The sequence below is a fragment of the Bufo bufo genome, chromosome 9, assembly GCF_905171765.1.
Source record: "Bufo bufo chromosome 9, aBufBuf1.1, whole genome shotgun sequence".
NCBI lineage: Eukaryota > Metazoa > Chordata > Amphibia > Anura > Bufonidae > Bufo > Bufo bufo.
Window position 1 is genome coordinate 1,961,856 of NC_053397.1, and position 25,918 is coordinate 1,987,773.

A 25,918-nucleotide genomic window follows, 5' to 3' on the forward strand; every position below is an offset into this window, starting at 1 on the left:
CCCTACATCTCCTCCTCATCTCTGTCTACCATCCTACCTGTGCTCTCCACAGTGCTGCACCTCCTACATAACCTCCTCATCTCTGTCTACCATCCTACCTGTACTCTCCACAGTGCTGCACCTCCTACATCTCCTCCTCATGTCTGTCTACCATCCTACCTGTACTCTCCATAGTGCTGCACCCCCTACATCTCCTCCTCATCTCTGTCTACCATCCTACCTGTACTCTCCACAGTGCTGCACCCCCTACATCTCCTCCTCATCTCTGTCTACCATCCTACCTGTACTCTCCACAGTGCTGCACCTCCTACATCTCCTCCTCATCTCTGTCTACCATCCTACCTGTGCTCTCCACAGTGCTGCACCCCCTACATCTCCTCCTCATCTCTGTCTACCATCCTTCCTGTACTCTCCACAGTGCTACATGCCCTACACCACCTACCTCATCTCTGTCTACCATCCTACCTGTACTCTCCACAGTGCTGCACCCCATACATCTCCTCCTTATCTCTGTCTACCATCCTACCTGTGCTCTCCACAGTGCTGCACCCCCTACATGTCCTCCTCATCTCTGTCTACCATCCTTCCTGTACTCTCCACAGTGCTGCACCTCCTACATGTCCTCCTCATCTCTGTCTACCATCCTACCTGTGCTTTCCACAGTGCTGCACCTCCTACATGTCCTCCTCATCTCTGTCTACCATCCTACCTGTACTCTCCACAGTGCTGCACCCCCTACATCTCCTCCTCATCTCTGTCTACCATCCTACCTGTGCTCTCCACAGTGCTGCACCCCCTACATCTCCTCCTCATCTCTGTCTACCATCCTACCTGTGCTCTCCACAGTGCTGCACCCCATACATCTCCTCCTTATCTCTGTCTACCATCCTACCTGTGCTCTCCACAGTGCTGCACCCCCTACATCTCCTCCTCATCTCTGTCTACCATCCTACCTGTGCTCTCCACAGTGCTGCACCTCCTACATGTCCTCCTCATCTCTGTCTACCATCCTACCTGTACTCTCCACAGTGCTGCACCTCCTACATCTCCTCCTCATGTCTGTCTACCATCCTACCTGTACTCTCCACAGTGCTGCACCCCCTACATCTCCTCCTCATCTCTGTCTACCATCCTACCTGTGCTCTCCACAGTGCTGCACCCCCTACATCTCCTCCTCATCTCTGTCTACCATCCTTCCTGTACTCTCCACAGTGCTACATGCCCTACACCACCTACCTCATCTCTGTCTACCATCCTACCTGTACTCTCCACAGTGCTGCACCTCCTACATGTCCTCCTCATCTCTGTCTACCATCCTTACTGTACTCTCCACAGTGCTGCACCTCCTACATGTCCTCCTCATCTCTGTCTACCATCCTACCTGTGCTCTCCACAGTGCTGCACCTCCTACATCTCCTCCTCATCTCTGTCTACCATCCTACCTGTGCTCTCCACAGTGCTGCACCCCCTACATCTCCTCATCTCTGTCTACCATCCTACCTGTGCTCTCCACAGTGCTGCACCCCCTACATCTCCTTCTCATCTCTGTCTACCATCCTACCTGTACTCTCCACAGTGCTGCACTCCTATATCTCATCCTCATCTCTGTCTACCATCCTACCTGTACTCTCCACAGTGCTGCACCCCCTACATCTCCTCCTCATCTCTGTCTACCATCCTACCCGTACTCTCCACAGTGCTGCACCCCTACATCTCCTCCCTCATCTCTGTCTACCATCCTACCCGTACTCTCCACAGTCCTGCACCTCCTACATCTCCTCCTCATCTCTGTCTACCATCCTACCTCTGCTCTCCACAGTGCTGCACCTCCTACATCTCCTCCTCATCTCTGTCTACCATCCTACCTGTACTCTCCACAGTGCTGCACCCCTACATCTCCTACTCATCTCTGTCTACCATCCTACCTGTGCTCTCCACAGTGCTGCACCCCTACATCTCCTCATCTCTGTCTACCATCCTACCTGTGCTCTCCACAGTGCTGCACCTCCTACATCTCCTCCTCATCTCTGTCTACCATCCTACCTGTACTCTCCACAGTGCTGCACCCCGTACATCTCCTCCTCATCTCTGTCTACCATCCTACCTGTACTCTCCACAGTGCTGCACCTCCTACATCTCCTCCTCATCTCTGTCTACCATCCTACCTGTGCTCTCCACAGTGCTGCACCCCTACATCTCCTCCTCATCTCTGTCTACCATCCTACCCGTACTCTCCACAGTGCTGCACCCCCTACATCTCCTCCTCATCTCTGTATACCATCCTACCTGTGCTCTCCACAGTGCTGCACCTCCTACATCTCCTCCTCATCTCTGTCTACCATCCTACCCGTACTCTCCACAATGCTGCACCCCTACATCTCCTCCTCATCTCTGTATACCATCCTACCTGTGCTCTCCACAGTGCTGCACCCCCTACATGTCCTCCTTATCTCGATCTAACACCCTACCCATTGTGTTAAGATGGCTGGACCATTGTACAAATAGGCACTTGTCATCTTCTGTGTTACCCATCTCCTCAAAGACTGTAAGCTCTCGCCATCATCATTTTGACTAGTTTGAGAGAGTCCAATTTTGTTCAGTTTCCTGTTACAGCAGCCATCACAGGGAGCTGGAGACACAACATGGGATCCTTCATGGCCTAGTTCTCCAGGCACAGTATGGTGGTGCAATTTGGAATCTTCATAATTTCTGCAGTTTATGGCGGTGTTCTTTGAACTGTACAGAAGTATTTGGCGTATCTATGTGTCTGCAGTCAGGGGGATTACTTGTCGGGTCAGTGGTGACATGGGCTGTGTTAGAATGGACCTTCCTAGTGTCAGCTATCTGGGGGGATGCTGACCACAATGATGAGACCTGCAGACTGAGCCTTCATATCAAGTTCATTTTATTCTGCGGTGAGAGAAATATCTGGTAGGGGTCAATCACTGAGCACGACACAGGGTGGGACACAGCGAGTACAGGGGACACTTACAGCATTCATATACACAGTCACCGGAAACATTACCATTTTAGACTTTTAAATAGAATTTTATGTTTTATATATAGAACTTTCTCATTATCTTCCTCTACCGCCCCCCCCCCCCCCCCCACCCTCCAAACAACGCAAAAGTGAGAGTCGCTCCCAGGAGTCGACATCCTGGAAGATGACAGGACCTTCCGGGGTGTCGCTCGGAGGCCTCTGTCAGCCATGATGCTGCATCCTCTCTGTCTACAGGAATATAATATCCACTCTCTATATAAAAGCGTTAGCATGGCGGATGGACCAGAGGGCGTGGCCCCACAGCGCCAGCTGCTTCATGCCTTGCCATTTTTCCATTACTTTCTAACACAGGGTCATTTACACGCTGTACAGATATATATACAGTGTGGCCGGAGGACGAGCCAGCGACAACATTAACTGCAACTATCACCGCACATATCATCTGCACCCTAATAACCTCTGGAGGAGGGGGACCCCACAGACCTGTATGGGTCATAGTCCGACCTCTCAATAATGCCCTATAATATTCTACATTCATCGCAGGAAGAGCGGTGACGTGTCACGTGACCAGCGGACAGCCTCTTCCCTGGAGACAACCTCTGGGGGCATGATGGGAATGATCTCTCTGTGCTTTCTTACTACTCCCAGCATCCAACGCTCTTCCTCACCATTGCTCAGCCCTTCCAGGGTGAATGCAGTGACTGGGCCCTTATGGGGTCTCCAGATATGAACCTGCTCGTTATACAGACCCTGCAGACGTCCACTCAGCTTCCTTCACACTCTTTAGACCTTTTATTCATTAGTCTTTGTTCTTGGACCACCGTCAATTCCAAGTGCAAATGGAGGATTCTAAACTAGGGCCACACGGGGAGATACGGGGGGCAAGAATCTGCAGTCATTAGAAATGAGATGAAAGCGTGCACAGTACAGAGTAGCAAGCCATGCATCAGAAGAAGACACGAGTCGCACAGGCTATATGGCTACGAGCCTTTGGCAAAATCCTTATTGGAGTCAAACATGCCACTAACATCATACACACGGGTAGAAACATATCAATCCAGGGTCACGGATCCAAAGAAACCATCTACATAATAACATTGAAATGCAGATAAATATGGAGACGGCATCGCCCAGCCCCCCCAGCCCTCCCCCCAGACCAATTGCATAGACAATTAGACATGATCATTGAATGAATGGAAGCGCCAATGGACAGAGCAGTGTCAGCTCTGAGCATGCTCAACAGGACAGGGAGCGCTTTACAGTACGCATACACAGGAGCAACATTACAATACTGGAGCAGTTCTGGATGGGGATGACTTGTTCCATAAGGGCACATGCAGCAGAAGGACAGGCTCTCGGGGTGTGAAGACCGTCTCTCTGAGCATGCCCGCTGGAGATGGCTTAGGAAGTGCACAGTTTATTCGTCTTTAGAAGAGAGAGACAGGAGGACACGCTCCCGCCATCTTGTGCTCTTTGTCTGCTCTCTATTGCTTCTGGAGAAACCCAATTTGCAAAACCAATCACAAAGGAGAAAAATCATAAGAACAAAGCGCAATAAATACAAAAGCGAAATAAATACGAGGTATATGACAAAACCAAACCGAGATGTTAAGGCCGATGAACCCAACACAAGAAACGCCACAGATGTGGAGTCGCCATTGGGATGGCTAATTGATGGCTTACTGATCAGTGACAGGTATGTCTGGCTGCCATTTATTATTGTAGGTGGCGGCCATGCAGCACACTGCCTCTCAGAGTCCTATGGCCTCATTCTTGAGTAGCTGAACAGTGACCGGTCCTCACGTCTCCTCTTGGATTTGGTATTTAATGGCCCCCTCCCCCGACAGAGCGGGAGCACAGGACGCCGCGCCTCAGAGATGGAATGATGTCAGAATGTGGAGCTTGTCACTCCAAGCCCTAGAATCAAAGCTCGTTGGTGAAGATCTCAGGAAGATATGTGGAGAAATAATGAGAGCAAAGACAGAACTCTGAGTCTAAGATCTAGGAGAGAGAATAGAGGAGCCCACCCCGGCTGAGGAGTCCTGGCACTGGGTGCCCCTATCACTGCTCTCCGGGGGTTGTTCCTTATGGCCATGTATTTGATCCATGCTCTTTCCGAGGTTTCCATCTTGTTCTCACATGTGGTCACCTCTCCCAGCAGCTCAGTGATGCAGACGTCAACATCTCCTGCAAAAGACTGAGAGAAAACAAATGGTTAATTGTGGACATCAAAAATTACAATGAGAAATAAAGCTTCTGAGAGGACAGAACCTATGAACCCACAACAAACAGGAACGGTCCTGGATTTGGTCCGAATCAATACTTCTCCATGTGCTTAGAAAGGGAACCTAAAGATTCTGGTGTGGACATGACAGCCCCTCAAAATCATGATACAGGACCAATGGGAAAAAGGACAATGGATCACGGGAAATAAAGGACACTGGATCACAGAATATAGAGAACACTGGATCACAGGATATAGAGAACACTGGATCACAGGATATAGAGAACACTGGATCACAGGATATAGAGAACACTGGATCACAGGATATAGAGAACACTGGATCCCAGGATATAAAGAACACTGGATCACAGGATATAGAGAACACTGGATCACAGGATATAGAGAACACTGGATCACAGGATATAGAGAACACTGGATCACAGGATATAGAGAACACTGGATCACAGGATATAGAGAACACTGGATCCCAGGATATAAAGAACACTGGATCACAGAATATAGAGAACACTGGATCACAGGATATAGAGAACACTGGATCACAGGATATAGAGAACACTGGATCACAGGATATAGAGAACACTGGATCACAGGATATAGAGAACACTGGATCCCAGGATATAAAGAACACTGGATCACAGGATATAGAGAACACTGGATCACAGGATATAGAGAACACTAGATCACAGGATATAAAGGACAGTGGATCACAGAATATAAAGGACACTGGATCACAGAATATAGAGGACACTGGATCACAGGATATAGAGAACACTGGATCACAGGATATAGAGAACACTGGATCACAGGATATAGAGAACACTGGATCCCAGGATATAAAGAACACTGGATCACAGGATATAGAGAACACTGGATCACAGGATATAGAGAACACTGGATCACAGGATATAGAGAACACTGGATCACAGGATATAGAGAACACTGGATCCCAGGATATAAAGAACACTGGATCACAGGATATAGAGAACACTGGATCACAGGATATAGAGAACACTGGATCACAGGATATAGAGAACACTGGATCACAGGATATAGAGAACACTGGATCCCAGGATATAAAGAACACTGGATCACAGAATATAGAGAACACTAGATCACAGGATATAAAGGACAGTGGATCACAGGATATAGAGAACACTGGATCACAGGATATAGAGAACACTGGATCACAGGATATAGAGAACACTGGATCACAGGATATAGAGAACACTGGATCACAGGATATAGAGAACACTAGATCACAGGATATAAAGGACAGTGGATCACAGAATATAGAGAACACTGGATCACAGGATATAGAGAACACTGGATCACAGGATATAGAGAACACTGGATCCCAGGATATAAAGAACACTGGATCACAGAATATAGAGAACACTAGATCACAGGATATAAAGGACAGTGGATCACAGGATATAGAGAACACTGGATCACAGGATATAGAGAACACTGGATCACAGGATATAGAGAACACTGGATCACAGGATATAGAGAACACTGGATCACAGGATATAGAGAACACTGGATCACAGGATATAGAGAACACTAGATCACAGGATATAAAGGACAGTGGATCACAGAATATAAAGGACACTGGATCACAGAATATAGAGGACACTGGATCACAGGATATACAGGGCACTGGATCATTGGATATAAAGAACACTGGATCACAGAATATAGAGAACACTAGATCACAGGATATAAAGGACAGTGGATCACAGAATATAAGGACACTGGATCACAGAATATAGAGGACACTGGATCACAGGATATACAGGGCACTGGATCATTGGATATACAGGGCACTGGGTCACAGGATCTACAGGACACTGGATCACAGGACATACAGGACACTAGATCACAGGATATACAGGACACTGGATCACAGGATATACAGGGCACTGGATCATTGGATATACAGGGCACTGGATCACAGGATCTACAGAACACTGGATCACATGATATACAGTACACTGGATCACAGAATATACAGGACACTAGATCACAGGATATAAAGGACACTGGATCACAGAATATAGAGAACACTGGATCACAGGATATAGAGAACACTGGATCACAGGATATAGAGAACACTGTATCACAGGATATAGAGAACACTGGATCACAGGATATAAAGGACACTAGATCACAGGATATAAAGGACACTGGATCACAGAATATAGAGAACACTGGATCACAGGATATAGAGAACACTGGATCACAGGATATAGATAACACTGGATCAACGGATATACAGGACACTGGATCACAGGATGTAACGGACCGTTTCAGCAGACAAGGGGTTAAAATACGTTTAGGCGATATGCCCCTTTCTGAGACACAGGCCCAGCTACTGCAGGACACCAAACTCCCGAACTGGATACAAAATAGCACTCCAAACTGGAACCTCACGAATAGCTGCTAGCAGACGAACAGGAATCAGCTTACACTCCTGGCAATCAGTCTCTAACAGCATACAGCGGATCCCCCCAATAACGAGATAAGGCTCCGTGTTGAGGGTCAAGCAGTGGTCTGAGGTCCTGGCACACCCAGCCTGGTTTTTATTACAGTTGTTTGCAAATACAGGTCCGCCCACAGGGAGGTATAAAACAACCAAGCCCATCTGGTGTACACGCCCCTAGGGGACCAGAATGAAGACTGCGACACAGGACAGATACAACACATCCCCACAATGCATCATGGTTTCCTCCTCTCTGTCCCGGAGACAACCTGAGGAGCAATCCAATTATCTCTCAGGACAAAGGGAGATCGCCAATACACATGTGAGGACAACAGGACAGACATCACCATTTAAACACACAATGGGACAATGGCACAATAGAAACACACCCAGCATATTCCTCCCAAGCTGACAAGTTACACTTATTATAAATTGTTACAACTTTGTGAGTTTACATTGGCCATACATATAACTTACATCAATTTAAACAGTATAACTTGGGGACAAACCTATCCAAAATTCACTTGAATAGGTTCAGGGGTTTAAAAGTTAGTATGGGCCATAATCCTGAGGCAAGAGGCTTTTAAACAGACGAGGTTAAACAGTGGCGAGGTTGGTTTCGCCACACAGGATATACAGGACACTGGATCACAGGATCTACAGGACACTGGATCAGAGGATATACAGGACACTGGATCACAGGATATAGAGGACACTGGATCACAGGATATAGAGTACACTTATTCACAGGATATAAAGAACACTGGATCACAGGATATAAAGAACACTAGATCACAGGATATACAGGGCACTGGATCACAGAATATAAAGAACACTGGATCACAGGATATACGGAATGCTGGATCCCAGGATATAAAGAACACTGGATCACAGGATATAGAGTACACTTATTCACAGGATATACAGGACACTAGATCACAGTATATACGGGACTGTCATGCCCTCGCAAGCAGTAATATGTGTTTTGTTGTGTGCATTTTCAGACTCCATATTGTAATGTTTAGCCCTTCCTAATTACTTTGCAGACAGCGCCGACTACTGTCACTATGCAGCCTGTTTTATACCACTCCTTATATCAGTAATTAGCTCCTTCGGAGCCCTCATAGGTTTGCCCTTTCCAGCCACCTTAGTTTCCTATCTTCCCTTGTGTCCTGCCCCTTCTTGTAGCAGTAGCCATCTTGTACTCATGGAAGTCAGCCATGTTGTCTGTCTCTCCGCCATTTTCCTTCATCCTGCTGTTTAACCTCAACCATAGCAGAGTTGGTGAGTCCTACTTACCTTTCTCGTCCCCACGCGGTGTTCTCGGGATTGCTGTGCCTTCGCTGTGCCCATGTTACTACTATGTGGTCAGCTTTCCTCATGGTTAGTCAGCCATATTGCCCTCATCCACCACACCCAGCCTATACCTTATTCATCCCGTATGTATTTCTATATGTTTGAGGATTACATATGTCCTTTGCTATGTCATGTATACTGTGATATGTCTACGTTTGCCTCATAGTAAGCATTATTTCCTGTAGTTTTACACTGATCCTTTCAATAAAAGCTGGAAAAGACCCCGGCGTCTGAATCAGCTCATTCTCCTGTCAACCTGTGAGGGTGGCAGAACAAGGACACTGGATCCCAGGATATAAAAAACACTGGATCCCAGGATATGAAGGACACTGGATCACAGGATATGAAGGACACTGGATCCCAGGATATAAAGAACACTGGATTCCAGGATATAAAGAACGCTGGATCCCAGGATATGAAGGACACTGGATCCCAGGATATAAAGAACACTGGATCCCAGGATATGAAGGACACTGGATCACAGGATATAGAGAACACTGGATCCCAGGATATAAAGAACACTGGGTCCCAGGATATGAAGGACACTGGATCCCAGGATATAAAAAACACTGGATCCCAGGATATGAAGGACACTGGATCACAGGATATAGAGAACACTGGATCCCAGGATATAAAGAACACTGGATCCCAGGATATAAAGAACACTGGGTCCCAGGATATGAAGGACACTGGATCCCAGGATATAAAGAACACTGGATCCCAGTATATAAAGAACGCTGGATCCCAGGATATGAAGGACACTGGATCCCAGGATATAAAGAACACTGGATCCCAGGATATGAAGGACACTGGATCACAGGATATAGAGAACACTGGATCCCAGGATATAAAGAACACTGGATCCCAGGATATAAAGAACACTGGGTCCCAGGATATGAAGGACACTGGATCCCAGGATATAAAGAACACTGGATCCCAGGATATGAAGGACGCTGGATCCAGGATATGAAGGACACTGGATCCCAGGATATAAAGAACACTGGATCCCAGGATATGAAGGACACTGGATCCCAGGATATAAAGAACACTGGATCCCAGGATATAAAGAACACTGGATCGCAGGATATAAAGGACACTGGATCCCAGGATATAAAGGACACTGGATCCCAGGATATAAAGGACACTGGATCCCAGTATATAAAGAACACTGGATCTCAGGATATAAAGGACACTGGATCCCAGGATATAAAGGACACTGGATCCCAGGATATAAAGGACACTGGATCCCAGGATATAAAGGACACTGAATCACAGGATATAGAGGAGACTGTATCACAGGATATACGGGACACTCAATCACGGGAAATACAGGGCACTGGATCCCGGGATATAGATGACACTGGATCCCGGGATATAGATGACACTGAATCACGGGATATAGATGCCACTGGATCCCGGCATATACAGGACGCTGGATCCCAGGATATAGAGGATGCTGGATCCCACGATATGCTGGATCCCAGGATATACAGGACACTAGATCCCAGGATATACAGGACATTCAATCATGGGATCCCAGGACACTGGATTACAGGATATAGAGGAGACTGTATCACAGTATATACAGGACATTGGATCATAGGAAATATAGGACACTGGATCACAGGATATAGAGGCCACTTTATCAAAGGATATAGAGGATGCTGGATCACATATACAGAATGCTGGATCACAGTATATACAGGACATTGGATCACAGGATATACAGGACACTGGATCATGGGATATAAATAACACTGGATCACATAATATAGAGAAAAATGGATCACACGATATACAGGACATTGAATCACAGGATATATGGGACACTGGATCACAGGATATACAAGACACTGGATCACAGGATATACAAGACACTGGATCACAGGATATAAGATTCTGGTGTAAACATGACAACCCTTCAAACTGCTACATGATATAGGAGCAGAGGGATACAGGACACTGGATCACGGGATATAGGGGACACTGGATCACAGGATATAGAGGAGACTGTATCTATCAAAGGATATACAGGACACTGGATCATGTGAAATACAGGACACTGGATCATGGGATATACAGGACATTAGATGACAACTTATATGGGACATTGGATCACAGGATATAGAGGACACTGGATCCCAGGATATAGAGGACACTGGATCCCAAGATATGGGGGACACTGGATCACGGGATATACAGGACAATGGATTACAGGATGTACAGGACACTGGATCGTGGATGTACAGGACAATGGATTACAGGATATGGAGGCAGGGGCGCACCTAGTCTTTCTGCTGCCTGAGGTGAAAGCTGAAATGGCGCCCCCCCTTCCCAATGCTAATTCCTTAGCCTAACCCCTTCCTTTCAGCCCATGGCCCTCCAGCTTCCCCCCTCTTGCCCCTACCTGGTGCTGCCTGAGGCAACCGCCTCACCTGGCCACATTGGTGATGCACCCCTGTATGGAGGACACTGGATAACAGGATATGGAGGACACTGATCACAGGATATGGGGGACACTGGATCACGGGATATACAGGACACTGTATTACAGGATATGGATGTGATCTCAGCTATTTCCTGGGTCCCTCTAAACACATGTGTAGGATGTGACCCCTCTTCAGAGAAAGACGCGCCTACTTGCTGGCACCAGACTTTTAACCTGTAGCCGGCCCCTCCCCTCCCGGCCTCAGGGAGGGGTCCACTCCCCCTCTTCTGGGCTGGCAGCAAATGACCCACAAAACCCTTTAGGGTTCATAGCTCCAGACCAGAGGGTCACAGGGAGATGGTTCTGGGACCAATGGACCTGCCTGGGTTCCGGCTACAAGTAGAGTCCAAACCTGGTACCATTATGTGGTTTCTATGGGGAGATATGGATACCTTCCTCCCCTGACCTTGTCCCATTAAACAAAGACAATGGGCACGTACCTCGTGGCCACCGGGACACAAATATGTATCCGGTTTGCGCCAGGCGATTTAGAATTCCTTATGAAAGGTAGGTGCCAACATGTCTGGGAGGTCTCATTGATCCTGGGCAAGGGCGGATACCCCATGCTGGGGGTTTTCCTGCAGGATTCAGCTTGGCTCCAAACTGGTGGATGTGAGGTGTGACCTTCTCCTTGAAGCCTGGACCCCCTGGGGGCTTTCTTCCTTGCCAACTGACACTCAGATGGTTGGGGGGTGGAAACTAATTTTGCATGTACACTGAACATGCCAAGAGGTGCATCAGATGACAATCAGGGCTGGGGCTTTGAAGCAGGGCCCTCCTGTGGAGTTCACTACCTCCGCTATCTGTCAGCAAATGGGGGTGTGAGGACATGGCTGACAGTAAATATTAATCCATATTCCTCACAGAGGACACTAGATCATGGGATATAGAGGACACTGGATCACAGGAAATACAGGACACTGGATCATGTTAAATAAATTACACTGGATCATGAGATATACAGGACACTGGAAAACAGAATATACAGGACACTGGAAAACAGGATATACAGGACACTGAATCATGGGATATAGAGAACACTGGATCACACGGTATACAGGACATTGAATCACGGTACATATATAGGACACAGGATCACAGGATATACAGGACACTGAATCATATGATATAAGATTCTGGTGTAAACACGACAGCACTTCAAACTGCTACATGATACAGGACCAGAGGGATACAGGACACTGGATAACAGGATATAAAGGACTTTGAATCACAGCTTATATGGGACACTGGATTACAGGATATGAAGGACGCTGGATCACAGGATATAAGATTCTGGTGTAAACATGACAGCCCTTCAAACTGCTAAATGATACAGTTCCAGAGGGATACAAGACACTGGATCACGGGAAATACAGGACACTGGATAACAGGATATAGAGGACACTGAAACATGGGATATAGAGGACACTGGATCATGTGAAATACAAGACACTGGATCATGGGATATACAGGACATTGGATCACAGCTTATATCAGGCACTTGATCAAGAGATATAAAGAACACTGGATCACGGGCTATAGAGGACACTGTATCATTGCATATATGGGATACTGGATCACTGCATATAAGGAATACTGGATCACGAGATATAGAGGACACCGGATTACAGGATATAGAGGACACCGGATTACAGGATATAGAGGACACCAGATCACAGGATATACAGGACATTGGATCACAAGATATATACGGGGACACTGGATCACAGGATATATGCGACAGTGGATCACGGGAAATACAGGACACTGGATCATGGGAAATACAGGAAATACAAGACACTAGATCACAGGAAATACAGGACACTGGATCACTCGATATACATGACACTGAATCACTGGATATAGAGGACACTTTATTACAGTATATACAGGACACCGGATAACAGGATATAGAGGACACCAAATCATGGGATATAGAGGACACAGGAAAACAGGATATGGAGAACACTGGATCACAGCCCTCCATTACAGGATATGGAAGACACTGGATCACAGGATATAGAGGACACTGGATAATGGGATATAGAGGACACTGGATTGTGGGATGTACAGGACAATGGATTACAGGATATGGAGGCAGGGGCACACCTAGTCTTTCTGCTGCCTGAGGCGAAAACTGAAATGGCGCCCCCCCTTCCCAATGCTAATTCCTTAGCCTAACCCCTTCCCTTCAGCCCATGGCCCTCCAGCTGCCCCCCTCTTGCCCCTGCCTGGTGCTACCTGAGGCGACCTCACTTAGCCACATTGGTGATTGTGGCGAAAGCCACTTCGCCACGGTGTTTTGGAGTGGGCTGTTTGCCCACCTCCTGCCCCAGGATTATGGCCCATACTAACTTTGAAGGAGAAGATAGACCGGCCGCACAGCTTAAATCTGTGGAACTCTTTTGGGCAGGAAAGCCATGCTTGCGGCCGGCCAAATGTGACTTCCATGGAATTCGGAAACCCCTGCTCAGATCTGGGTGATTTTTGGATATGTTGTTCACCCAGATCAGAGCTATCCATGGATGTATACATTATGGGGATATGTGGGGTTTTGGGGTGTTTTCTGTGTTTGGGGGGAAAATGTGTGTTTTCTGTCTGTGAGTGATTAAGTTAGCCCATTACGTTTGGTAATTGTATTTTGTGGATTGCGTCTCAGTGTGTTAGTTAATTGTGTCCCAGACAATGCTCATTGTATTTTGTTGATTGTGTTACAGACAGAGGTAAGGGGATTTTGTGAACAAATGCTGGGAAGGTTAAATACTGTAAATACATGTGATTGGCTAAAATATAAACTGTCACAGTCTTTTACAAGGGCCCCAGAGGGAGTGTCCCTTGCTAGGAGACCTGCATAAAAGGCTGGAAAATAACCCATTAAAGAGTTCTGCTTAACCCTCAAGCGAAGTGTCATCTCGTTCTTGGGGGAATTGGATTGTATGCTGATTGCCAGGAGTGTAAGCCGATTGTACGCTTTTCCTGTTCCGCGGTTTCCAGGATTCGTGTAGTTTGCAGTTCGGCAGACTGGTGCTTGCAGTAGCTGCCTGTGCATGGAAAGGAGAATATCGTCGGAACGGAGTTGGGTGCTGAACGGTCCGCTACAATTGGTGGCAAGCAACGGGATCATTCTCACGGCCCAGAAGGACAGCTACAAGGCAACACCAGTTCCTGGATTACAAACTGAGGGCAACGCTAGTACCCGTACAGCGCCCCTATCTACAAAGGAACCAAAATCAGCAGAGCAAGCATGGACCCCTGCTACACTCAGGAGGAGTTTGATAGAGAGGTTAATGGGGTGCTGTCTCTCTTGGGACCCAACCCTGCGGAGGGCCTCGTGCAGATCGTGAAGTGGAGGATCAGAGAGTACCTGCAGGCCATGGCAGCGGTAAACAGGGGGGAGATACCCCAGCAGCCGAGCAAGTTCCCGGGAGCTGAAGATGCCGTCCTTGCTCCCCAGCAGCAGTGTGTACCCTTAGGAGAGGAGACAGTTGGTCCCTCTCCACAGCAGCCAAGTGATCCACAGGGAGCTGAAGGTGCTGGCCTTCCTCCCCAGCGGCAGTGTGTCCTGCAGAGAGCAGAGATAGTTGGTCTCTCTCCCCAGCAGCCAAGTGAGTCCCAGGGAGCTGAAGGTACCGTACTTGCTCCCCAGCGGCAGTGTGAGTTACAAGGAGCTGAAGGTGCCGTCCTCACTCCCCAGCGCCAGTGTGTATTCATGGGAGAAGAGACAGTCGGTCCTCTCCCCCAACAGGAACCAGAAGTATCGGAGGTCGCGGACCTCATAGACTGGTCCTGGGAGGACTCCCAGCAGGCAGGGGGAGATGGGACCGAAGTCTCTCTACCAGCCCTACAGGGAGGCTGGGCAGTCGGCCCAGATCTCCAGCGGCAGTGTGAGTACCAGGAGGAGGAGGTAAGCGATCCCTACCCTCCACAGCTGACCCCTACCGAGGTACTGAGGTCAGTAGAGGAGCCGTTAGCTTCCTCTGACCCCCTCCCAGCAGAAGAGCTGGCATCTGGGCAGAGCGCCGCTGGCCTCTGCCCTAACTTTCCCTTTGTCACCGGGCAGGACTATACCCTGGTTGCTCCAGCGGAAGTGCTGGCCACTGGGCAGAGCACAGTTGGCCTCTGCCCTTCTTTGTCCCCTTGTCCCAGGCTTGTCTACCTGCAGGTCCCCCCAGCTGAAGCGCTGGCACCAGGGCAGAGTACCGCCGGTCTCTGCTCACTCAGCGACCCACAAAACCAAGAGACCAGTGCCCAACACAGCCATGTTGAAGCCATGGGACCGAAACAAGCTACAAAATTCCCCGGGTGCAGTAACCAAGTGTTGGGGGGAGGACTGCACTGCAGATTGTATATTATTGTGGGGGAGCTGCCTTGTTGATTGTAATTTACTGTGGGTGGTTGACTCGACTAACTCAGGCACTGACCGACAGAAGGTCAGCTACCTGGTTAGTCTCCCCCCGAATGGGAAGATATGTGGCGAAAGCCACTTCGCCACGGTGTTTTGGAGTGGGCTGTTTGCCCGCCTCCTGCCCCAGGATTATGGCCCATACTAACTTTGAAGGAGAAGATAGACCGGCCGCACAGCTTAAATCTGTGGAACTCTTTTGGGCAGGAAAGCCATGCTTGCGGCCGGCCAAATGTGACTTCCATGGAATTCGGAAACCCCTGCTCAGATCTGGGTGATTTTTGGATATGTTGTTCACCCAGATCAGAGCTATCCATGGATGTATACATTATGGGGATATGTGGGGTTTTGGGGTGTTTTCTGTGTTTGGGGGGAAAATGTGTGTTTTCTGTCTGTGAGTGATTAAGTTAGCCCATTACGTTTGGTAATTGTATTTTGTGGATTGCGTCTCAGTGTGTTAGTTAATTGTGTCCCAGACAATGCTCATTGTATTTTGTTGATTGTGTTACAGACAGAGGTAAGGGGATTTTGTGAACAAATGCTGGGAAGGTTAAATACTGTAAATACATGTGATTGGCTAAAATATAAACTGTCACAGTCTTTTACAAGGGCCCCAGAGGGAGTGTCCCTTGCTAGGAGACCTGCATAAAAGGCTGGAAAATAACCCATTAAAGAGTTCTGCTTAACCCTCAAGCGAAGTGTCGTCTCGTTCTTGGGGGAATTGGATTGTATGCTGATTGCCAGGAGTGTAAGCCGATTGTACGCTTTTCCTGTTCCGCGGTTTCCAGGATTCGTGTAGTTTGCAGTTCGGCAGACTGGTGCTTGCAGTAGCTGCCTGTGCATGGAAAGGAGAATATCGTCGGAACGGAGTTGGGTGCTGAACGGTCCGTTACAGTGATGCACCCCTGTATGGAGGACACTGGATTGCAGGATATGGGAGACACTGATCACAGGATATGGGGGACACTGGATCACAGGATATACAGAACACTAGATTACAGGATATGGGGACACTGGATCACGGGATATACAGGACACTAGATTACGGGATATATAGGACACTAGTTTACAGGATATGGAGTACACTGGATTACAGGATATAGGGGACACTGGATTACAGGATATGGAGGACACTGGATCACAGGATGTGAAGGACACTGGATTACAGGGTATGGGGGACACTGGATCACAGAATATACATGACACTGGATTATAGGATATAGAGGACACTGGATCACAGGATGTACAGGACACTGGATCACAGGATGTACAGGACACTGGATCACAGGATGTACAGGACACTGGATCACAGGATGTACAGGACACTGGATTACAGGACACTGGATCACAATTCCTTAGCCTAAGCCCTTCCCTTCAGCCCATGGCCCTCCAGCTGCCCCCCTCTTGCCCCTACCTGGTGCTGCCTGAGGCAATCGCCTCACCTGGCCACATTGGTTATATGGGGTAAGGATGACACTGGATCATAGGATGTACAGGACACTGGATCACAGGATGTACAGGACACTGGATCACAGGATGTACAGGACACTGGATCACAGGATGTACAGGACACTGGATCACAGGATGTACAGGACACTGGATCACAGGATGTACAGGACACTGGATCACAGGATGTACAGGACACTGGATCACAGGATGTACAGGACACTGGATCACAGGATGTACAGGACACTGGATTACAGGATGTACAGGACACTGGATTACAGGATGTACAGGACACTGGATTACAGGATATGGAGGTCACTGAATCACAGGATATGCAGGACACTGGATTACAAGATGTACAGGACACTGGATTACAGGGTATGGTGGACACTGGATCAGGGGATATTCAGGACATTGGATTACAGAATGTGGAGGACATTGGATTACACAATATGGAGGACACTGGATCACAGGATGTACAGGACACTGGATCACAGGATATGGAGGACACTGGATTACAGGATATGGAGGACACTAGATTACAGGATGTACAGGACACTGGATTACCAGATATGGAGGACACTGGATCAGAGGATGTACAGGACACTGGATTACAGGATATGGAGGACACTGGATCACAGGATGTACAGGACACTGGATTATAGGGTATGGGGACACTGGATCAGGGGATATGGGGGACACTGGATTACAGGATATGGGGGACACTGGATTACAGGATATGGGGGACACTGGATCACAGGATATACAGGACACAGGATTACAGGATATGGAGGACACCGGATCACAGGATATAGAGGACACCAGATCACAGGATATACAGGACATTGGATCACAAGATATACGGGACACTGGATCACAGGATATATGTGACAGTGGATCACAGGAAATACAGGACACTGGATCATAGGAAATACAGGACACTGGATCACGGGAGATACATGACACTGAATCACTGGATATAGAGGACACTTTATCACAGTATATAAAGGACACCGTGTAACGGATATCCTAGCACCCCGACTGGGTACCTCCGTTGATGGATGCTCCTAGTGCTTCCGGAGGGATCCAAGCACTCCCCTCGACACCGTAAGCACTGCCAACCCCATGAACCGCCATAGCTTGGTTGGGATCTCGTCGTCTTCTACCCACCCTGGACCTACAACAAGGTTTCCACGTTCCATTGGGTGAACCTCTCTTCCTTTAGAGAGCGATGCAGGAACAAGCTCTTACAAGAGCTAGGGATTATACTCTGGAGTGTAATTCTCCAATCCCCCAAGCATGAGCCCAGACTTCATGAAGGGTAGAACAGGACACTTTAATGAGGCTACATGCCAGCCTTTGATGCCGGTCTTTCAGCAAGGGACACTCCCCATGGGGACCTTGTGGAAGACTGAGTCAGTTTTTACAAAAACCAATCACGTGCAGTTACAGGCAGAAAACACACACATGTGATACAATTAATCAACACAATGGGATAACGTAATCACTCACAGGCAGACAACACCCACCTGTGATACAATTAACCAACACAATGGTGTAGAATAATAAGCCATAGTTCTGGGTCTATAGGAAGGAGGCTAGCCCTCAGGCTTCTCCAGCAGCCCCAGTGATGGTTCAGTCTGTCACATATCTCCCCTCCCAACAGTAGACTAACCAGGTACCAGACTCCCAACTGGTCTGGACCTGTTTTAGTTGGACAAGATGAATCCAGAACCTCTTCCAACTGGTCCGCTTGACTTTGCTGCAGGAGAGTGATACCACCCATATAATCTCCTGGGTAACCACACTGCCGCTAGGAAGAGAGGTCAGCTACCTCTTCTCTCTGGAACACCCTCTGCCGCTGGGGAGATCGATCGATTGTCTCCTCTCCCTGGAACGCTGCTGGGTGCTGGGTATGGGTAGAGACCATCTCCACTCCCAGTGATGCTTGCTGCTGAGATGAGGGGCCGACAGTCTCCTCTCTCTGTGACACGGGCTGCCGCTGGGGAGAGAGACCGGTTGTCTCTTCTTCCTTTATAATACACTGCTGCCGGGGATCTGTGCCAGCTGCCCAGCATCCAGCCAGGTCTCCTGCCATACGAGGGTCTCACGCTCTGACACCCACCCCTTCAGGGGCTGCTCTCCTAGTAGAGGCATTCGCAGCTCCCATCGCATCCGCAACCTCTGCTCCTCACTGGGGAGACTCTCGCACTGCCGAAACTGCACGTTCTCCAGGGCCTCGTGCCATACACCTTTCCGGACTGATCCTTATAATCCGGGTGATCCTCCTCTTTCTCGTGGAACACTGTCCAAGAACTAGCTGATTCCATGCTGCTGTCGCCAGTGGCGCTGTATGAGTACTAGCGTTGCCCTAATTATAAATCCACAAACGGTGTCTCCGAGCTGCTTCTCCGAGCACTAGGACACCATCCCACTGCTGTCACCACTGTAACGTATCTCCTAGCAGCCCGACTTGACATCGCCGTTGATGGATGCTCCTAGTGCTTCCTGAGGGCTCCAAGCACTCCGCTCGACACTGTAAACACTTTCAACCCCATGAACCGCCATAGTTTGGTTGGCATCTCGTCGTCTTCTACCCACCCTGGTTCTACGACAAGGTTTCCAGGTTCCAGTGGGTGACCCTGTCTTATTTCAGAGAGCGATGCAGGAACAAGCTCTTACAAAAGCTAGGTATTATACTCTGGAGAGTATAATGATTATACCAATCCCAGAGTGTAGTTCTCAAATCCCCCAAACATTAGCCCAGACTTCATGAAGGGTAGAACAGGACACTTTAATGAGGCTACATGCCAGCATTTTATACCGGTCTTCCAGCAAGGGACACTCCCCATGGGGACCTTGTGGAAGACTGAGACAGTTTTTACATAGACCCATCACATGCAGTTACAGGCAGAAAACACACACATGTGATACAATTAATCAACACAATGGGATTACGTAATCACTCACAGGCAGAAACTACCTATGAGGAATATGGATTAATATTTACTGTCAGCCATGTCCCCACACCAGCCATCAGCTGAATGGTAGCAGAGGTAGTGAGCTCCACAGGGGGGCCCTGCTTCAAAGCCAGCAGATGGCAGAAGACCTCTAGCATTCTACCAGTGTTTACAATTTTTCACACTTCCATTCAGCCAGCCAGGAACCCAGCTAAAGGAACAGGAAAGACCTCTTTGTGGAAGACTGCGACAGTTTATACATTAGCCAATCACATGCATTTACAGTATTGAAACCTTCCCAGCAAACCCCCCCCCTGTCTGTGATGCAATCAACAAAATACAATGGGCATTGTCTGTGACGCAATTACCAAACACAATTAACAAAACACAATAGGCTCTGCCTGTGATACAATTACCAAACATAATAGGCTAACTTAATCACTCACAGGCAAAACACATAAAAACACCTCAAAACCCCACATATCCCCATAATTTATACATCCATGGATAGCTCTGATCTGGGCGAACATATCCAAAAATCACCCAGGTCCGAGCAGGGGTTCCCAAATTCCATGATAGTCATATTTGACCGTCTGCAAGCATGGCTTTCCTGCCCAAAACAGTTCCACAGATTTAGGTTGTGCGGCCAGTCTACCTTCTCCTTCAAAGTTAGTATATGGGCCATAATCCTGAGGCAAGAGGCTGGCAAACAGGCCCCTCCAAAACCCAGGTTAGTTTCGTCACAGAGCTCATAGCCACAGAGCAGTTCTTTTGGAATTGCCCGGAGGACCTCCAGCAGTACCTCTGTGACCGGAAGCCAAAGGGGACCTCTGCAACAGCAGTCCTGGCCGATGAGTACACCAACAACCGGACTTCAGAGGCCCGGAAACCTGTCGGCTGGAGAGGGGGTAAGACACACTCTGCCCCTGCTGCCCCTAGGCCCAAGTGGGCACCGGCCCCAACTTCACTTTCCACGTCGGTGGGGGAACACCGACTTTGTCACCTCTGTAAACAGCCAGGACACTTCACGGCCATGTGTCCCCAGCGCCCGAGGGACCCGTCCCAGTCATCGACCCGGAAAACATCCACTGTGTTCTGGGTGGGGGTGGTGGGACGTCCCTGGACAATTTTCAACCAGTCACCGTGGGCCAGGCCGTGGGACTTAGAGACACCGGCACTGAGATGACTCTGGTACAGCCTGAACTGGTGGCACCCCATGATTTATTGCCCGGAAGATCCCTTACTGTCTCCGGGATTGGAGGAGTGGAAACGTCGCTGCCCGTCGCCAAGGTCTATTTGGATTTGGGCGCCGGTCGAGATGTAAGGGAGGTGGGGGTATGGCCACTGACACGCCGAGGTCCGATCCCCCAGAATATGATGTCCTGTCCACCCCTGTTGATACTGTTAATGTACCGAATATGCCTGTTGATGGGGATGTGGGGGTAGGGGATGCAATGTGTGCCTCTCCCCTCAGTGGGGAGGGGGTCATCCAAGCCAGCTGTGCTGAGGCCCCAGGATGTTGTCCTCAGGTGTGGCTACTGAGGGGACAAGTAGGGGGCAGACAGCTGCGGGGGAGAAGGATGCAAATGAGGTCAGGGCTGTCCCAGGAGAAGTAGGGCTCCCAGGTGAAGCCTCAGTGCAGGGCTCCTCCACAACTGGGATGTCAGAGGGCCAGGTTAGTCCGTCTGGACTTGCGACTTGGTCGGAAGCCGAGGGGAAGCAGGCACTACCAGCGGTGGAAGCGACCATAGCTGCTGTCACGCGCAGTGGGAGTGCTGGGGCCCGAGGGGCCCCTCATGGGTCTGATGGCTTTTCCCCTTCTGACCAAGCGGCTGCTGAGTCAGAAGGAGGCCAGGAGACAGATCACGGGGACCTGACAGAGGTCGTGGCAGTCTTGTCTATTCTAGCCACGTCCAGTGAGGATGGCGCTCCTTACCTGCTCCAGGAGGGCGTAACGTCACGCCTTGGTAACAAGTGAACATACCGTATCTCGGGAGCTCGACGTAGTTGGCGTCCGGCGTCAATCGGGGCACGGTATTCATCACACTACCCATTTTTACCTTTGTAGAAAAATGAGCCGGGGGGGTCTCCATAGTTCTGGGTCCATAGTTCATAAGAAGGAGCAGAGCCCTCAGGCCTCTCCAGCAGCCCCAGTGACGGTTTAGTCTGTCACACACCGGATCACAGGATATAGAGGAGACTAGATCACAGCCCTCTATTACAGGATATACAGGACAATGGATCACAGGATATAGATGACACTGGATCGTGGATGTACAGGACAATGGATTACAGGATATGGAGGCAGGGGCGCACCTAGCCTTTCTGCTGCCTGAGGCGAAAACTGAAATGGCGCCCCCCCTTCCCAATGCTAATTTCTTAGCCTAACCCCTTCCCTTCAGCCCATGGCCCTTCGGCTGCCCCCCTCTTGCCCATACATGGTGCTAAATAAAAATTTGGACACCAATAACTAATGAACAAAGGTATTAATTGCTAAATCACCATAACCAATACCAAGTAAACACAAACCTCCGTATAGAGATAATAAAACGTCTTTGTAACGGACCGTTTCCGCAGACAAGGGGTTAAAATCCGTTTAGGCGATAAGCCCCTTTCTGAGACACAGGCACAGCTACTGCAGAACACCAACTCCCGAACTGGATACAAAGTAGCACTCCAAACTGGAACCTCACGAATAGCTGCTAGCAGACGACCAGGAAAAGCATACAATCCTGGCAATCGGTCCTCTAACAGCATACAGTGAATCCCCCCAATAACGAGACAAGGCTCCGTGTTGAGGGTCAAACAGTGGTCTGACTGTACTTCACGTACAGCCTCTTTTATTCTTAAACCACAAACATAGTACTGCCCACAGGGGTTTGAAATACAACCAATCAGTAATTTACAACACATACAATGTAAGTACAGCCCATCTGGTGTACACGCCCCTAGGGGACCAGAATGAAGACTGTGACATAAGACAGATAAACAGCACTTAGGACACACAGACACAACACATCCCCACAATGCATCATGGTTTCCTCCTCTCTGCCCTCGAGACACCCGAGGCGTAATCCAATTATCTCTCAAGACAAGAGAAGTCACCAATACACATGTGCAGACAACAGAACAGACATCACCATTTAAACACACAATGGGACAATGGCACAATAGAAACACACCCAGTATTTTCCTCCCAAGCTGACAAGTTACACTTATTATAAATTGTTACAACTTTGTGAGTTTACATTGGCCATACATATATCTAACATCAATTTAAACAGTATAACTTGGGGACAAACCTATCCAAAATTCACTTGAATCGGTTCAGGGGTTTAAAAGTTAGTATAGGGCCCATAATCCTGGGGCAAGAGGCCAGCAGCCAGTCCTCTCCAAAACCCAGTGGCGAGGTCGGTTTCGCCACAGTCTTTATTCAATATGACAAAAATACATAGAATGATGGTCAGTAAAATTTGCAGCAAATTGAACCCCCCCCCCCAAAAGAGAGGACAAAGAGGAAGCCACAGAGTCAGCGGGCCACACAGGCAGCTGCAAAAAAACTAAATAAGGGAAATAACAGAGCATGCACCTGCCACTACCAGCACAGTGAGCATATCAAGGTAAAAAAAAAACTTTTGAAAGTTAATTCGCTGGAAAGGCAGGAGCAAAAGATAAGAAAACAGAAAAATCGCTGTACTACCGTGTGGGGCACGTCGACCCTGCAGCCTCCTCCACCCAACGCCGTTTCACCTAACCAGCTTCTTCCGGGGATGCATGATGTCAGTACTACCTCCTCCTTTATTGCCACACTAATGAGGACAATTAAATACATCTGAATGGGCTGTTAATTCAAAGCCAATCATGGCCCTGTGTTAGCAATCAATCCAATTGGGATAGGCCGGACTGAACACATAGGCCGGTTGATGACACATTGTCATGTGATTTGTGCTGGTGACATGTAAGCAACAGCATAAGATACCGCTCACAACATAAGGTGACGCGCCAACATATATGCTAAAGACCCTTGACCCCATATAAATAATAGGTTCCGAGGGGATAGGGTAGACTAAGTAGAAACAGTAATATAGATAGGAAGTTGACCTATAGTTTGTTAAAGGACCTGACACAGGACCTGTGTCAGGATCACATGACTGATGATGCGCGCATCCTACATGGTGCTGCCTGAGGCGATCGCCTTACCTGGCCTCATTGGTGGTGCATCCCTGTATGGAGGACTCAGGAACCCCTGCTCGGATCTGGGTGATTTCTAGATATGCTGTTCGCCCAGATCAGAGCTATCCAGGGATGTATCATTTATGGGGATATGTGGGGCTTTTGGGTGTTTTCGGGGAAAATGTGTGTTTTCTGCCTGTGAGTGATTAAGTTAGCCCATTGTGTTTGGTTATTGTATCATAGGCAGAGCCCATTGTGTTTGTTAATTGTATCACAGGCAGAGCCTATTGTGTTTGTTAATTGTATCACAGGCAGAGGCCATTGTGTTTGTTAATTGTATCACAGGCAGAGGGGGGGTTGTGTACAATTGCTGGGAGAGTTTCCATACTGTAAATGCATGTGATTGGCAAATGTAAAAACTGTCTCAGTCTTCCACAAGGTCCCCAGGGGGAGTGTCCCTTGCTGGAAGACCTGCATAAAAGGCTGACATGTAGCCCCATTAAAGAGTTCCTGTTTTACCCTCAACATAGAGCTTCGTCTCATGTATGTGGGGAAAAGGCTGCATCTACACTGGGGAATGCTATACGCTGTATACTCCCCTGGCTATAATCCCTGAGCTCTTTTAAGAACTTGTTCCTGCATCGCTCTCTGAAGGATGAGAGGTTCACTCACTAGAACCTGGAAACCTTGTCGTAGGTCCAGGGTGGGTGGAAGACTGCTAGATCCCAACAAGCTGCAGCGGTTCGTGGGGTCGGCAGTGCTTACAGTGTCAAGTGAAGTGCTTGGAGCCCTCGGGAAGCACTAGGAGCATCCATCAACAGAGGTACCCAGTCGGGGTGCCAGAAGATCCGTTACAGTGGTGGCAGCAGTGGGATGGCGTCCTAATGCAAGGAGAAGCAATTTGGAGACACCGTTTCTTGGATTTAAGAAATTTAGGGCAACGCTTGTCCCCGTACAGCGCCCCTGGCTACACCCTACATGGTGCTGCCTGAGGCGATCGTCCCACCTGGCCTCATTGGTGGTGCACCCCTGTATGGAGGACACAGGAACCCCTGCTCGGATCTGGGTGATTTCTAGATATGCTGTTCACCCAGATCAGAGCTATCCAGGGATGTATAATTTATGGGGATATGTGGGGCTTTTGGGTGTTTTCTGTGTTTTGGGGGAAAATGTGTGTTTTCTGCCTGTGAGTGATTAAGTTAGCCCATTGTGTTTGTTAATTGTATCACAGGCAGAGCCCATTGTGTTTGTTAATTGTATCACAGGCAGAGCCTATTGTGTTTGTTAATTGTATCACAGGCAGAGGCCATTGTGTTTGTTAATTGTATCACAGGCAGAGGGGGGGTTGTGTACAATTGCTGGGAG

General features: G+C 48.5%; 1 protein-coding gene across 1 annotated transcript in view; it reads right to left on the reverse strand.

Moving 5' to 3' along the window:
* Positions 1–2,992: 2,992 nt before the first annotated feature.
* The window catches only part of BSN (bassoon presynaptic cytomatrix protein), a 196,166-nt gene continuing 173,240 nt past the window's right edge, over positions 2,993–25,918 (reverse strand). The window contains exon 13 of the mRNA XM_040408639.1: positions 2,993–5,198. The gene's annotated coding sequence lies outside the window, so the exon portion shown is untranslated. The remainder of the gene's footprint in view (positions 5,199–25,918) is intronic.